The sequence below is a fragment of the Pleurodeles waltl genome, chromosome 11 (genome assembly GCF_031143425.1).
Source record: "Pleurodeles waltl isolate 20211129_DDA chromosome 11, aPleWal1.hap1.20221129, whole genome shotgun sequence".
Classification (NCBI taxonomy): Eukaryota; Metazoa; Chordata; class Amphibia; order Caudata; family Salamandridae; genus Pleurodeles; species Pleurodeles waltl.
Window position 1 is genome coordinate 867,398,849 of NC_090450.1, and position 14,470 is coordinate 867,413,318.

The 14,470-nt window shown below is 41.1% G+C and overlaps 1 protein-coding gene across 1 annotated transcript in view; it reads left to right on the forward strand.

Annotated features, from left to right (window-relative positions):
- LOC138265155 (sodium-dependent serotonin transporter-like) overlaps positions 1-14,470 on the forward strand; it is a 590,345-nt gene that overhangs the window by 70,510 nt on the left and 505,365 nt on the right. The window lies entirely within an intron of this gene.

Consider the following 14,470-nt stretch of genomic DNA (forward strand, 5'->3'; position numbering starts at 1 on the left):
GTAGATGTTTTGACTAAAATAAGTAACGTTTGATGTTTCTCTAAACCTGTTGTAAATGGACACAGCGGCGCAGGTGACATAAAAGTGAAATATACCATATAGGCTACTGAAGGGCTTTTACCCTCTGCATGAGAGACAAAAACATAGCACACGAGCTGAGCAGCATCCATCTGGTGCTACAGGACAGACCAGAATGAGAATTTTCACTCTGGCACTTAGTTACTGAACGTAACATTAGGTAAGTCAGTTGCAACTGTGACTTGTCAAAGCAAGGTCCAGCTGCCCAATGTTCAAATCAAAAACTAAACTAAATGTTCACACTTTCTTATTTAAAATGCTAACATAAGCACACCCTGCGTGTGTCACATACACGAAGTAGCAAAAACAGAACAAGTTATATACCATACATTTTTACTTTATATGTCACAAGAATGCCTTTTAGACGTTGTGTTATATTCTGCCTTGGCTGGATGGCATTTGCTACTTGGCTGTGCTCTCCACAAAGCACCGTTTCTCACATTTACCTCCAGTCTGGCAATAGTACAAAAAGTTGTGAATAGGATGCGCAAAAGCAAAATGTCACAAATTAAAGGCCTGCTTAGAGAAAAGACTGCCAGTCTTCGAGGGGTACTTTCCTGGCAGGAAAAGCTAAACGCATCTCAAAGGTAAATGTTCATGACTTTTGTTTTAGCACCAGCATGTGAAAGGTGGACAATCACTGAAGTTACAGACAATTTTGAGATGACTGATCCAGTAAATTCAGGGAATTCAAATATGTGGCACTAATGGAAAATCCATTGAAACTGGTAGACCAGGGTAGGTGCATGAACGAGGGACACCAGTTCCAATTAGCAAGCGATCCTGAGCTCACACCCGAGCCAGCCTTAAAAAAAATCCCAATTGCGAGGGCTTCAATATTGAATATGATATACTACGGATCTCACATTCTGAGACTTCATGCACCAAAATGGGAGGTCTCCTAATGTAACCAGTGTGATGTAAAAGATTAGTTGACTTTTCATGGACCCCCCAATCACTTTTACCTTCTACACAATTCACTTTGAGGTAATGCCCCGTAAACCAAGATTTACATGATGTTTATACCTGTCTTTATGAAACCTGAAACAGAGTCAGATATTCGCTTGCCAGTGTAACTTTTACCCACATTCCTTAAATAACATGCCCCTTGAGTGCCACTCTAAATGAAGTCAAAGGGCCCTGGTTTGATTATGTGATTCAGAAGAATGATTAGTTCTGGTATATAGTGTCAGATTGAAAATATTTTTATTTCTGAGTATGGTGTGAATAAAACTGATTAAGAATGCACTTGGCTTTCGGTGTTTAGTGAGAATGTTTGAGAGGGTGACACATGAGTAGAGGGCCTCATTTACTTTCATCACTGGATTCGTTATGTGCTCTGAGACATGGCTGCGCAATGCCTGCTACACACATCGCTGAATGGACAATGGAACAGGAGATGAACGTCAGTAATTTTGTCTCATGTTTTTCCTGAGACATATTTTTGACACATTGTTGAAAGTAAAATTGTTTTAATATGGTTCAAGGCACTCGTAGAACAGTTTTTAATTTGAGGCTACTTCCCATTCACAGAAAAAAGAAGTTAGAATCATCTAGAATAGATCATATTAACACTCCTAAAAAGAAGTTGGAATCATCTAGAATAGATCCTATTAACACTCCTATTACATCATTTATGGCATAATTGTAAGGTTGAGAACTTTGAACCATCATAAGTAGCTGAAGTCCTACATAAAAGAAAATGCAAGCTAGTGGAGTTAGTACAATTAAAGTTATTTTAAAGTTTTCTCATCTTTTTACATTCCCTGGCACAAAAATAGTGACTGTTTTAATAAACTATTGAGTGCTAAACTCCTCCCCTTATTGAAAAAAGTAAAAAAGAAAACTGTGGTAATAATCACAGTATATATCATTTTATGCATGTCACAATACTAAATGATGGAACAAATGGGGGAAACAGAAAAGGTACAGTACATCCTACTACAGAATTACAGGATGCTCTTGGTCACTGCCTTTCAGTCCTCCAGAAGTGGGCCTAAATTCCCCTTTGCTTAATGATATTACTGAACTTACTAGTTGTTTAATAGTACATTTTTCGATAAAGAGTAAATTATAAAAAAATTAATAAAAAACATTTCACATCTGGGGGTCTGGATTGCAGAGGTTTTTTATTTGTTAGCATTCATTCCTAATTATAAACGGGACTGCCAATTATTCAATGAATTCAATGGCTAATATGACAGCAGCACTGTGTAAGAATATGCTATCCTCGAATAAATCATTAAGCAATGAACAATTGCAAAAATGTTCCAAATTTGTTCCATCATTTCCATATTAGTAACGCAGATGACTTGCAATACATGTCTGTTAGAGACTCAAAAAAGTGGTACCATTTCTGTTTGAAAAAAAAAAAGCAGAGATGTTTACTCATGAGATTTAGACATTGATAATAAATATGGCAAAAAGGCTAAATGTAAAATGATATCCTCTGAAAAGATAAGATGCTGAATCATTTTGGAAATGAGATGTGACATTTCACATTAAAGAACTAGAATTGGGAACACTTTTCAATTCTGTAAAAAGAAAATTACAAATAATTATCAATACAAAAGGGTGAAACTGTACTTACTATTTGGTCCCCATGCAAGTAGCAGCTTTTTATTCTGAAATGTCAAAGGGAAAGTTTAGAGCAGAAACAAACAAGGTCACATCTTGGTTCAGATCTAATTAGCAGGGTGTGACAAACTCCCATATCTGTGGCGGCTTCAGGACAGGATGGCTGATCCGTAAAGTCATTTCTTTTCTATGTATAAAAAGTTAAGAAAGGGTAAAAAAGGGGAAGACTAACTTGAAGACCTAAAAGGCAGAGGACTATAAAGGTAAAATAGAATGGCGATAAAGCAACTAACTCAGAGAAAGACAATTATGTTTTGATTTCAGTCTATAATTACTGTCAGGTTCCAAAAGAAAAGACTATTAAGAGCCACATATTACATTGTGTAGGCAGATTTTAAGCTGTTCAGAAACAGTGGCTCAATAGAAAAGGATGGAAGGGATGGAGTACTCGTCTATGGAGATTAGGGCTGAGGAGTACTGGAAGACCCTCCAGGGCAAACTCAGAGCCAAGCCAATTAGATAATTAGGATTCTCAAACCCAGTACGTCCAATGTAGCATAAAATGCATCAGTAGTAGAACCATACTGCCTCTCCGCTTAGGGTATATGGTTCCCACTGGCATTGATTCATTTACTGTCTTGGTTTCTGCAATTTGTTTGTTCCCACTGTGTATTTTTATTCCTCCAAACTCTTCTTGTGACCCTGCTCATATTCTGTAAAGATCTCCACTGCTATGCAGTTTCTGATCATCTTTCAGTTTTAAGTTTCTTTGATGAGAAATAATCTGGCATGGTGCTCTCTTGGTACATCCTGCGGTTGCTAAACACTCTGGTCCTTAAAGCATCAGATAAGCCCACTGCCGAACAAAGAAACCTGCGAGGGGCATTTTGGTAGTGTTGCAAAGAGACTATAAATTACCTTCATACCATATTTCTATTACGGGAGTATTCATTCTTAGATTAGCCATTTATTGAAGAAAATTAGCGACTGACTTTCACTTTTATCCATGTATGAGACCTGCTCTGTCAGAGAGAAGAGCTGAGTATCCAATGTATTTTTTCTTGTTCCCTTCCTTAAACCCTTATTTTCCACTGGGAAGTTGTTTTTATTGCAAATAGAACGGTTCGAAAGCTTTCAATTAATTTTTTTTTTTGTTCATGATTTGGAACTCCAATGAGGTCCACATAACTGGTACAATTCAGAAAGAAACACAAAAGATAATCAGTTAGAAAAATCTACATCATAATCCATATTATTTTCAAATTAAAATGTATCCATATCGCAGCCCACTTAACTTGTGTTACAATGCGTTTCCTGTACAGTGCGTCAATAAACGAACTTCATAAATCCATTTCAATAAATACATTCTTTAAGTAAAACCAACCATAAATAGAAATAATCAATATAAATTGAAAAGTACCTTAAAAATTCTAAAAATCCTAAACCATTTGTAGAGCATAATTAAAAGTTCTAAAAAAAACTGAGATTTCTCTCTTAGTACACCAAAAACTTCTTTATACACAAGATACCTTAAGGAACATTCATTGCTGTGGAACAGGCAAAATGCCCTCCGGACCACTGCTGCTAAACCCTGCACAAAAGCACTGTTAATGCTAAATTCAAGCCTTAAGGCTGCAGTAGATGCCAAGGTATTACAGGAAACTAAACGTCTTAAAATTTGCCCTTCTGATTTATCTAAAAACTCCCCGTTTGAGGTCTTTATACATTCTATTGCATACAATAAGATAGGCGGAATCTTTGCTTGGTAAACAGACAATAAATGAGTAAAATGTCCCCAACCAACTGCCTTATAAAAAGCACTTAAACCTTCTGCTTGAAAATAGGCCTTACTGACATTATTACATATGGTTCATGGTCGCTGAGTGAACTAGACGTAATTTTACCCAGAAAACAAAAGACCTTCATGCAGTTTTTTACCTAGAAAACAAACTACTTGTGATTTCAAAACATTAATTTTTAAATAACGCTGATCAGCATAGCAGTTGAGAGCTGCCAGGTGAATATTTAGTCCTTTCGGAGTGAGGTCAATCACCACTATATCGTCAGCATACAAGAGACCAAATATATGATGCCCTCCAATTTTAGGTGCAAAGCCCTCGCTTTCCCTTAGGGCCATATGCAAGCCATGAATGTACAGTGAAAAAAGCAGCGGTGCCAGAAGACACCCTTCTTCAATCCATCTTTAGTAGGACATTCCACAAACAAACCCTGGTCCCCACGTAATAGTACTTTACACCAAGTGTAGGCATGCAAGGCTATAAGCCACAGCCACATCTCCCACCACCTGAGAAACCTTCACTGGCTCCCCATGGACAAAAGGATCACTTTCAAGCTTCTTACCCATGCTCACAAAGCACTCCACAACACCGGACCATCCTACCTAAACAACAGACTCAGCTTCTACACCCCCACCCGTCAGCTCCGCTCCACTAACCTCACCCTCGCCGCCGTCCCCCGCATCCGAAGAAAGACCTCCGGCGGCAGATCCTTCTCATACCTCGCCGCCAAAACCTGGAACACCCTCCCCACCACCCTGCGACAGACTCAAGACCTACTCACCTTCAGAAGACTCCTCAAGACCTGGCTCTTCGACCAGTAACACCAGGTCTCCCCTCCCCCACCCAGCGCCTTGAAACCCTCACGGGTACGTAGCGCGCTTTATAAATTCAATGATTGATTGATTGATATAATCAGGCGTAACAAATTTACAGAGGTGCCTAAGGTAAATAACTTCCTCCACGGGATCTTTCAATCAACCCTATTGAAGACTGTTGAAAAGTCTATAAATGCGACATAGACAGCACCACCCCTAATCTGTACATATTTTTCATTTAAGATTTGCATTAGTGAAATATTGTGTAGAGTATTATGCTCCTTCCTAAAGCCAGCCTGTTCCAAAGGAAGGACAGAATTTTCCTCAACCCAAGACTTTAAGTGCTCTAATCAGCTTTCAGCAAATACCTTATCAACTTCATCCAACAGAGCTATTTGCAGGTAGTTTACTGGGGAAGTTCTATCACCCTTCTGATATAGGGGAACTGTGAGGCTCCCAACCCAAGATACCAGAACTGCACCTTTTAGATAACAAAACTGAAATACAGGATGGAAAATCTTTGCCCAAAGCAAGGGATCCTGCTTAATTACTGAAATAGGAATCCCGTCAGGGGCCATTGCTCCAGAAGCCCCCAGTGTCCCTATATACCCTTCAATCTCCATCACTGTGGGAGGGCCATAACTATCCACCTCAGCCCTACTGTCTGGTGGAATATCCATTTCACACATCTAAGTATCCAGGTTTTCTGCATGAAGCTCTCCATTCTGGCTCAGCTATAGGAGGGGCGAGAGAAGATCTGAGTTAATTGCCCAATATTTACAGACGTTTTTAGACACAGCAGTTTCTCTCAAGGCAACCCACCTCTGCTCGGCCTTCTCTTTTCTGTCTTCAACCGCCCTCTTGTCCTCTTTAATCCTTTGAATCCAGCTCATAATGGAGCCTTACCAGCTCATTAATTTCCCTATTCAGCAGTAGCACAGATGGCCTTATCTTATTTTGGGGTGACTTAGAACACCTTGACTGATCACTCTGTACAATGTTCCCATAAATTCTGAAAAACAATAGAGGAGGTCACTACTACAATTATTGATATGTATTACAGTCCTTTCAAGATATTTTTAAAGGAGACTAATTAATTCTTCCAGTTTTCCTGTTGAAATTAGTGTCTAGACCATTAATATTCCATGCTTCTACAGCTGACAACCGTAGCTTCAAGAAAGGTTAAGGATCTTATGATCACTGAACAAAGCATCTACAATTGTCTTATCCTCCACAGATTGGGGTAAAACATAAGAAGCAACGAAACAATCGATGATACAGCCTCTCTGTCTTGATTTATGTGTAAGAGCTGCTGGACAATCCGAATAGAATCTCCCATTTAAAATCACGTAGCTAGAATCCCTCATACCTTTGAATAGGATGTATCCCCTTTTATCAGTCTTAATTCTTTGGGGGAATAATATAGGCAGACTATTAAAAGCAGATTCCCTCTCTGTATCTCAAAATGAGGAAATAGATAAAGTAGAGACTTTACAGTTTAGGTCCCCCATTATCAATATCTCATATTCACTTTTAGTTGGCCCAACTGATGAGATAAAATTAAACATGTGTAACAGAGATTTGTCATGGCACTTTTCAGGGGGAATACATGCGTTCACTATTAACATTAGAGCTCTCCTGCCATCTCCCATAGTAGGATTAACTCTCACCATCTGATATAGTTTTGCAGGAACTGCAAGGCTTTCATATTCCCATTTTAATTTATTGCTCAAAAGCATAGCGATTTCCCCTTTTGCATGACCTTTCTTAGAGGGCTGCACCTTTTGACACAACACCGATTAGCCAGGATAGGAAAAATCAGTTAAACACCAGGTCTCTTGAATGCAAATTAAATCAGCCTGTAACGAACAAAGATTATCAAGTTTTCCAGTTTGATTCTCAATTTCAGCAGCATTCCAAGAGACCACACGAAAATTAGGGTTAATGACCCATTTGCAAAGCATGACCCATTGCCCGGGTACTGTTTAGAGATCCAGCCAGGCAGCTCTTTGTTGTCTACCCTATGGTGGGAGGAGAGGGGCATCGCTTACATATTTTACCATTCTTTCTCCATTTAAAATGGAGACATTAAGATTTTCCAGAAGCGGACTGATGGGCTGTGCCCCTTGTGAGATCCTATCACCAGACTGATGTGGTGCTGAAAGAGCAAGGTATTTAGTGAGTGGAAGCTCTTCTTACCATATAGGAACCACATCTATACCTCTACATTGCAGCTGCTCACTATTGACCAGAATACATTTTGCAATACATTTTTATTAAAACCAAACTCTTGTCTTCACTTCTCCCGGGACATGCATTAAATACACATGGAAATTATCTTTACTTTCAATCAGTTTTAACTGATCAATATCTGAAAAGCAAGAAATTAAAGTGAACAATTCAAAATTATATTCAAGTCAAACAATACTGAAAACTCCAGACATGCAGTATTCTCGGTGCCCCCTAAATGATCAACATCCTTAAATATAACTTACCCACCCCCTGATGACCAGACAAATGGTTAGCTATCTCAGTCTTTGGCTTCACAGTAAAATAAAAAGAATCAGCACATGGATTTAAGGAATACAAAGCTCTCTTTGCAACAAGAGGCCTTCCCTGAGAGGAACCTGGCGTAGTGGTCTGCTCAAGTTCTTCCTTTGTGGAGGAAGCTCCTGAAGTTCAGAGTTCCAAGAACCTAACTTTCCTTGGTTTCTTTTTTTAAATTTGCCACTTGCCCTACATTCGTTTTTCCCCAATTTTCTTCCTTTTGTTTATGTTATGTTCAAGATTTCCATTATTAACTAAAGGCGCAAATTCAGTGTGTACTCTAGCTGTTGATCGAAAAATGGGTAAAGAGGCAACCTCGGAACTCAACTCTTTTGATCGAGTATCAGAGTCAGCTATACAAGGGATGGAGGGGTTTGAGAAAAGATGTTTCAGAGAATGGACAACACTACCTTGGTGTGAAACCTTCTTAGCATAGGTGGACTTATGGGACACTTAAGGCTTACCTGCCTAAAATCCCTGATCAGTGAATAAAGACTGCTTATGTGGATTTGATGTAGGGCATGTGTCCTGGGGACCTATAGATGGACTGGTACCTAGACACCCCAATTTTTTACAGGCCTTATTAGTGACTGACAAAAACTTCTCACTTATAACTAAAAATCCTCCTTTTTTCCCATCAATACTTTCAATATGAATAAAAATATATTTCGTGTGTGGTCAGAGTTATTTACTGATTTTTCTAATAACGCCAAAAATAGAAGATAAAATTCTTTCTAGACATTTAATAGACTTGGAATCTACAGTATATTGATCAGAGGGGTCACTGGACAAATTCCTAGGAAATACAAGCTCTGGAGTTGGAGATGACTGTAGTGCTGAAAATGCTCAATCAGATGGTATACTGCTAAAAAGCCTCAACTCAGGAGATTGTTTTAAGCCAACCGGAGACTTAACTTTACCGTGGGGGGGGCTCCAGGCACCTAGAGCTACATTCACATCAATGTCTGGGAGAGTAAAATCTCCTACATCAGGATCGCCTGGAGCATTACAAATGAAAGATATATTATTTTTTTCCTGCCACAGAGGTTTAAGGCTTTCCGGCTGAAAGAATTGGAGAGACATATTTTCCAATGGTATCAAAGTCTCTAACAGGAGAACCTGCCACCAATCCATTCTCCTTTGCTATTAATTCATCAGGTGACGCCTTTTATTGGTAGGGCAGAATAGAATTAGAGCATTTTGCATGCAGTTGAGATATACCCCTATTCCTAAGAGGGTTGGACTTAGTCTTTTTGCATGCTCTGGTGAGAAAAACTCTCCCCATACAAAGACATTTAGCTGGATATTGGAGTCCGTGGATCTTCGGTGACCAAAAACCCAATTAGAAGGAACACTGCAAGAAACTCCCTAGGCCCTGTTCCAAATCCTCTAAGTCCCCTTGCCCTGGTTACGATTTCACCAATGCCACCTGGCCCTATTCCAGATCTTCAGTCTCTTCACTTGGGCCTGTGTGGCCGATTGCTACTTCACTGGGGCTGATGGGGCCACTGAGGCAACAGAGAATGCTGGAGTCACTGGGGGCTACTAAGGGCCGCTGGCCGCTTTACTGCTCCCTGGGGGCCGCTTTGCTAAGGGCCACTGAGGTCACTAGGGGGCGATGGCCGCTTCACTGATTCATTGTGCCGCTGGCTGCTTTGCTGAGGGGCCACTAGGGCCTGCTAGTGCTGCCGGGGGTGCTGAGAGCACCTCGCTGGGGCTGCTGGGCCAGTGGGGGAGCTAAGGAGCCGCTGGCCGCTACACGGGTGCCACTGGCTGCTTTGCCACTTTTGCTGGGGCCACTGAGGGCCGATGAGCGCTGAATTCCACGGTCTGCGCTCTGCAGACTGCTGCTGGTGCCCGCAGCGGCCTGGCCCCTCCCCTTCCACTTTCCCATCACATCACTTCTCGTCACATCGCTCTCACAAAAGGTACTCAGGTTCAAAAGCCTACTTCATTAGTTTCCCTAAAGAGAAGGATTTGGAGAGTATCATCAGAGAGCCTGTCAACATGTTCCCCACTGATTCAGCATTGTGGCAATTACTACTTAAGCAGAGAATTAGAGAAAAGTTATATTTTTAAACATTAATGAAATATTTAAGCATGATTTAACTGGAATCCTTTTGACGCGTGCTCACATTTTTTTGTTTTACAATATTTTATGTTTATGTATGAAAACGTTGTGGGAAGTAGTGTTAATTTGCCGATTCAACTGTAAGAAAATACATCACTTCTAGACATGTTAACGTTTGGTCAAGAATGGCGTATCATATAGTGTTAGCACAAGCAGACATCTTCCCATTGAGGAGTGTTTCTGTCTATATCACACCAACAATTGAAGAGAGGCATATAATTCCAGCCTTGGTTAGTAATAGACAAATAAAATAGTTCCAAAGAAGCAACATGTCTGTTTGGAAGCTTTATTGGGCCAGATGTAGCAAATAATTTTACCCATTCTGTGTCTATGGGAACACGTGTTCGAATATATGGCCCTATATTCCCAGTTAAAATTCAAGATGCCAGTGTTTCTATAAGGCAATCCCTTTTAAATGTGAGTGATGTACAATGAATTTGAATGAGAGGGACTATCTGCACATTAAGCCCCTTTTTTCATAATGATGAAAAGCAGGGCCTGTAGTGTCCTACAGTAGTACAATGTATGTCTCACTGGAAGGTTTGCTCCAGGCATTCCTAACAATCTAATAAAGATCAGAAAATAAAATGCTGTAGGACCAGGGCCTATGAAGTCTTGCTGGATTGAGGTAACTACTTAATAAGACGCTACGCCAGAGCCATTACATCAATGATCGCCCTAGGTTTTCCCCTGGCCCAGGGAATCCTCCATGGCGGCGCTGCTTGCAGCGCCACCATGGGGAATCCGACCCCCTTCCCGCCAGCCTGTTCCTGGCGGTTTACACCGCCAGGAAGAGGCTGGCGGGAACGGGTGTCGTGGGGCCCCTGGGTGCCCCTGCACTGCCCATGCCACTGGCATGGGCAGTGCAGGGGCCCCCTAACAGGGCCCCACAAAGATTTTCAGTGTCTGCTTTGCAGACACTGAAAATCGCGACGGGTGCCACTGCACCCGTCGCACCCCTGCAAATCCGCCGGCTCCATTCGGAGCCGGCTTCCTCTTTGCAAGGGCTTTCCCGCTGGGCCGGCGGGCGATCTTTTGGAGATCGCCCGCCGGCCCAGCGGGAAAGTTGTAATGACCCCTGCGGTCATTTGACCGCGGTGCGGTCTTTTGGAAGTTTCCGCCCGGCGGGCAGCGCCCGCCGCCCGCCGGGGTCGGAATGACCCCTTTAGTCTTAAAGATGTTGAGAAAAAACGAAGGCTTGGGTTCTCGAACCAAGACAAATATGGTTCAGCATGTTTAACCGGGACTACTGGTACATATGCCTCCACGGACTTCATGCTCAGCACATTGTGTAATCTTTAATTCATGCAGACCTCTGTGTGGCGAGACTTCCCATTATCTTTAGCTTCACTTTTTATCGTCCATGGATGTGAAAACATTTTCAGGAGCCCGAATTTAACAAGTGCTTTTATGTAAACCAGCCACAGTATTTTATTCACATTTTGTATGGATAGACAATCTGAGATGTACTCTCACCAGTTTTGCTTCTGAATTCAGCCAACATTTAATCCATATTAGAACACTGGAATGTTGGGAGCTCCATTGGAGACAATGGAGTGCTCTGGGCTTTTACTGGCTGGTAAAAGCCTGGAACGTCAACATGCTAAAGTTCTATCAAAGGTCACTAGGAGCCCGAGGGGATTGAAATCCCCTCAGGCTCCGTGAGGACTTTGTTTTATTTATTAAAACACTCTGCTCTCTAGTCGCACAATATTCAAATAGCCTTTTAGCCCTTCATAGCTGGGCTATACTGGCAATTAAAGTAATGCTGGTGCGGGCCTTTAATATCCGTATAGCCTGCTATTGCAGGCTCTAAGGCTATAATAAAAGTGGGCCAATTTGTATCTTATTCAACACGAAGGACAGGCCCAAATCTACACGACTGATCAAATTTGCGATACTTTTAAAAACAGCAAACAATCTGCGCGCAAAACCGTTTTCAATGCGCTGGAATGTGTCCACATTTTGGTACCCCCAAACACCAGCCCTGCAAACAGCATCCAAAATACACTTTGTCTTCAACTTAAATTAGAACTAAAAGTTATACCTAAATAGTTAAAATATTTTGCCCTTTTTAATATTGTACCCCCACACTCCAGTTTTTTTCTGTGTGTTTAGGCCCACTGGTCATGTACGATTTTGACATTTTTTTTTTTTTTGTTTTTTTTTTAATGTAACCCCTTCATATGCTCCGTAAAAAGGTCCAGTAATTTCTGCAACCTATTTGGTGTTCGGGCAATTAAAACCACATCATCTGCATATAAAAGTATGGTGAGTGATTTTCCACCTATCTTAGGTACATCCACCATTTATAAGATGTTCGGTTATACCATTTATATCTACCAGGAACAAAAACAGGGCTAAAATGTATTGCGGTCTTACCCCTCTGAGTGATTCTATTTGGGTTGTTAATTAGTCCTGCGGGCCATGATGTACTGCAATCTTTAGATCATGATGCAAACGTTTTAGGAGGGCAAGGAGATCCAATTTGAACCCCATCTTCTCCATTATTGCCCAAAGTGTACGCCTAATAACTAAGTCAAACACTCTCAATAAATCAATGAAAGGTCCTTTTTTTGCATTTATATACTTACTAATAATAAGATGTAAATTTAGGGTTTTCTTAATAGTGCCAATATCTGGTCTGAAACCAAACTGCATAGGGGTTTAAATCTTATTTTCCTCAGCCCAAGTTTCAAGCGTGCCAAGATTACCCTCCCCAAAACTTTAGCAGTAGCATCTATCAAGAAGATTGGCCTATAAAAGGCAGGTGATAATGTATCACCTTTGAAAATGAGGACTAAGTTGGCAGATCTCCAGGAGTCTGGGTACTTCTTAGAACCTTGGTTAAAATCGGTCCCCACAGATATATTTCTGATTTAAAAAGATCTACTGGCACCCCATCTGGAACAGGGGCTTTACCAGATGCTGAAGGATTCAATGCCCTGGCTACCTCACCCAATGAAATATGAATAGGTAGGGGCACCAATAGAGCATCTAAGGATAGCAGGCTGGAATGGCCATCCATATGAAGCTGGGCTGCCCCGTTCAGTTGAAAAGCTCCTGTGTAGTGGGTTACCCACTCAACTTCAGGGATCAAAGCTTCCACCTTGAGGGTGCCTGGCTCTGAGAAAAAAGGTTGATTTTGATTACCTCCCAGAACTTCATGCTATTCTTTGAATTAGCTGCAGTTGACAAATCTTCCCAGGCTTTTGACCTAATCTACCCTTTCTTGCTTCCACAATATCCTTGTATTCCTGCCTCGCTATATGCATCCCCAAGGGACAATGTGGTGCTGATTTTAATGCAAGCTTTAAACGTTTATTGAACCATTGATACGGAGGGGTGGCCTGTGATGACTTATGGGCCGTCAAACCCTTTCTAATTGCCCCACATAAAATGGAAAATCCCCTTAATACAGTCGGGCCAGAAGAATCCTCAGCCAGACACTGTTCTATGGGTTTCATATTCCCCCATACCATTTTATGTGTAAAATTAACTGGATAATTTCACTCCCATTTCACCCTGATACCTTTGTGTTTATTAAATTGTACCTTATATCAATAGTATTTAATTGAAGACTGTTTACATAGGGTTGTGGTAAGTGAGGCAGTTTGGAATAAAACCAAGGGAACAGCAGCCGCCGAAAAAAGTATGAAATATAGAGTGCTACCCATGGTCCATCCTGTAATTGTGGGGACTATTTCACTAAGGTCACCCCTAGGTTCACATAAAGTTTGTAAATCTAATTTAAAATGAGTGTATTCAAAGTATCACCCAGGGAATTGTGTTTGAAATGAGCTCTATTCAACCCATCGTAATCCAATGCCATGCCACACGCCTGGCTGTCTCCCAGAGGATAAAGTTTAATATTAAGATCCCCAGACCATACCACGATTCCTATCTTCTTCAAGAGGAGAAAATAGGAATTCATCAAAATCCTGAATTGCTTTTAATGCTTGGTTGCTGGAAATTTTGTTATAAAAGTTAACAAACAAGATATCCCATTCACCCCTTAAAGATATCTATGATACCAAGAACTACCGGGATGACCATCTGTTTGCTACATTAACTTTAGCAATTTTTACAGAACCAAAAGTAGCAAGACCTCCTTGTGGTCTGCCTGCTGTAGAAAACAAGGTGGGTTGGAACAAGGCATGGAAACCGTCAATGTTCAAGGAACTTGTCATCCAATTGTCCTGCACGCAGATCGCATCAAAGGTGGACATAAGGTATAGCCAATCGGGATTATCTAGTTTACGCGTGCACCTGCAATGTTCCACGTGGCCATGTTTAATCCTCTTTGGGGATTATTAGTGTTTAGCAAAAAGTGAAGGACAGCATTTTGGGCTCCTGTGCTTTGAGGGACATTAATCCAGTTGGCTCCAGTAAAGAAAAGACCCCTGCGTGACTTGCCAATGAAACTGGGTTATCTTCCTCTAGCTCCCCACTGACCAAGGAATCTGAATTAGAAAGGGCGGTCACACAATTCATTGGGCATCTCTTAGATGCCAACAAACCAT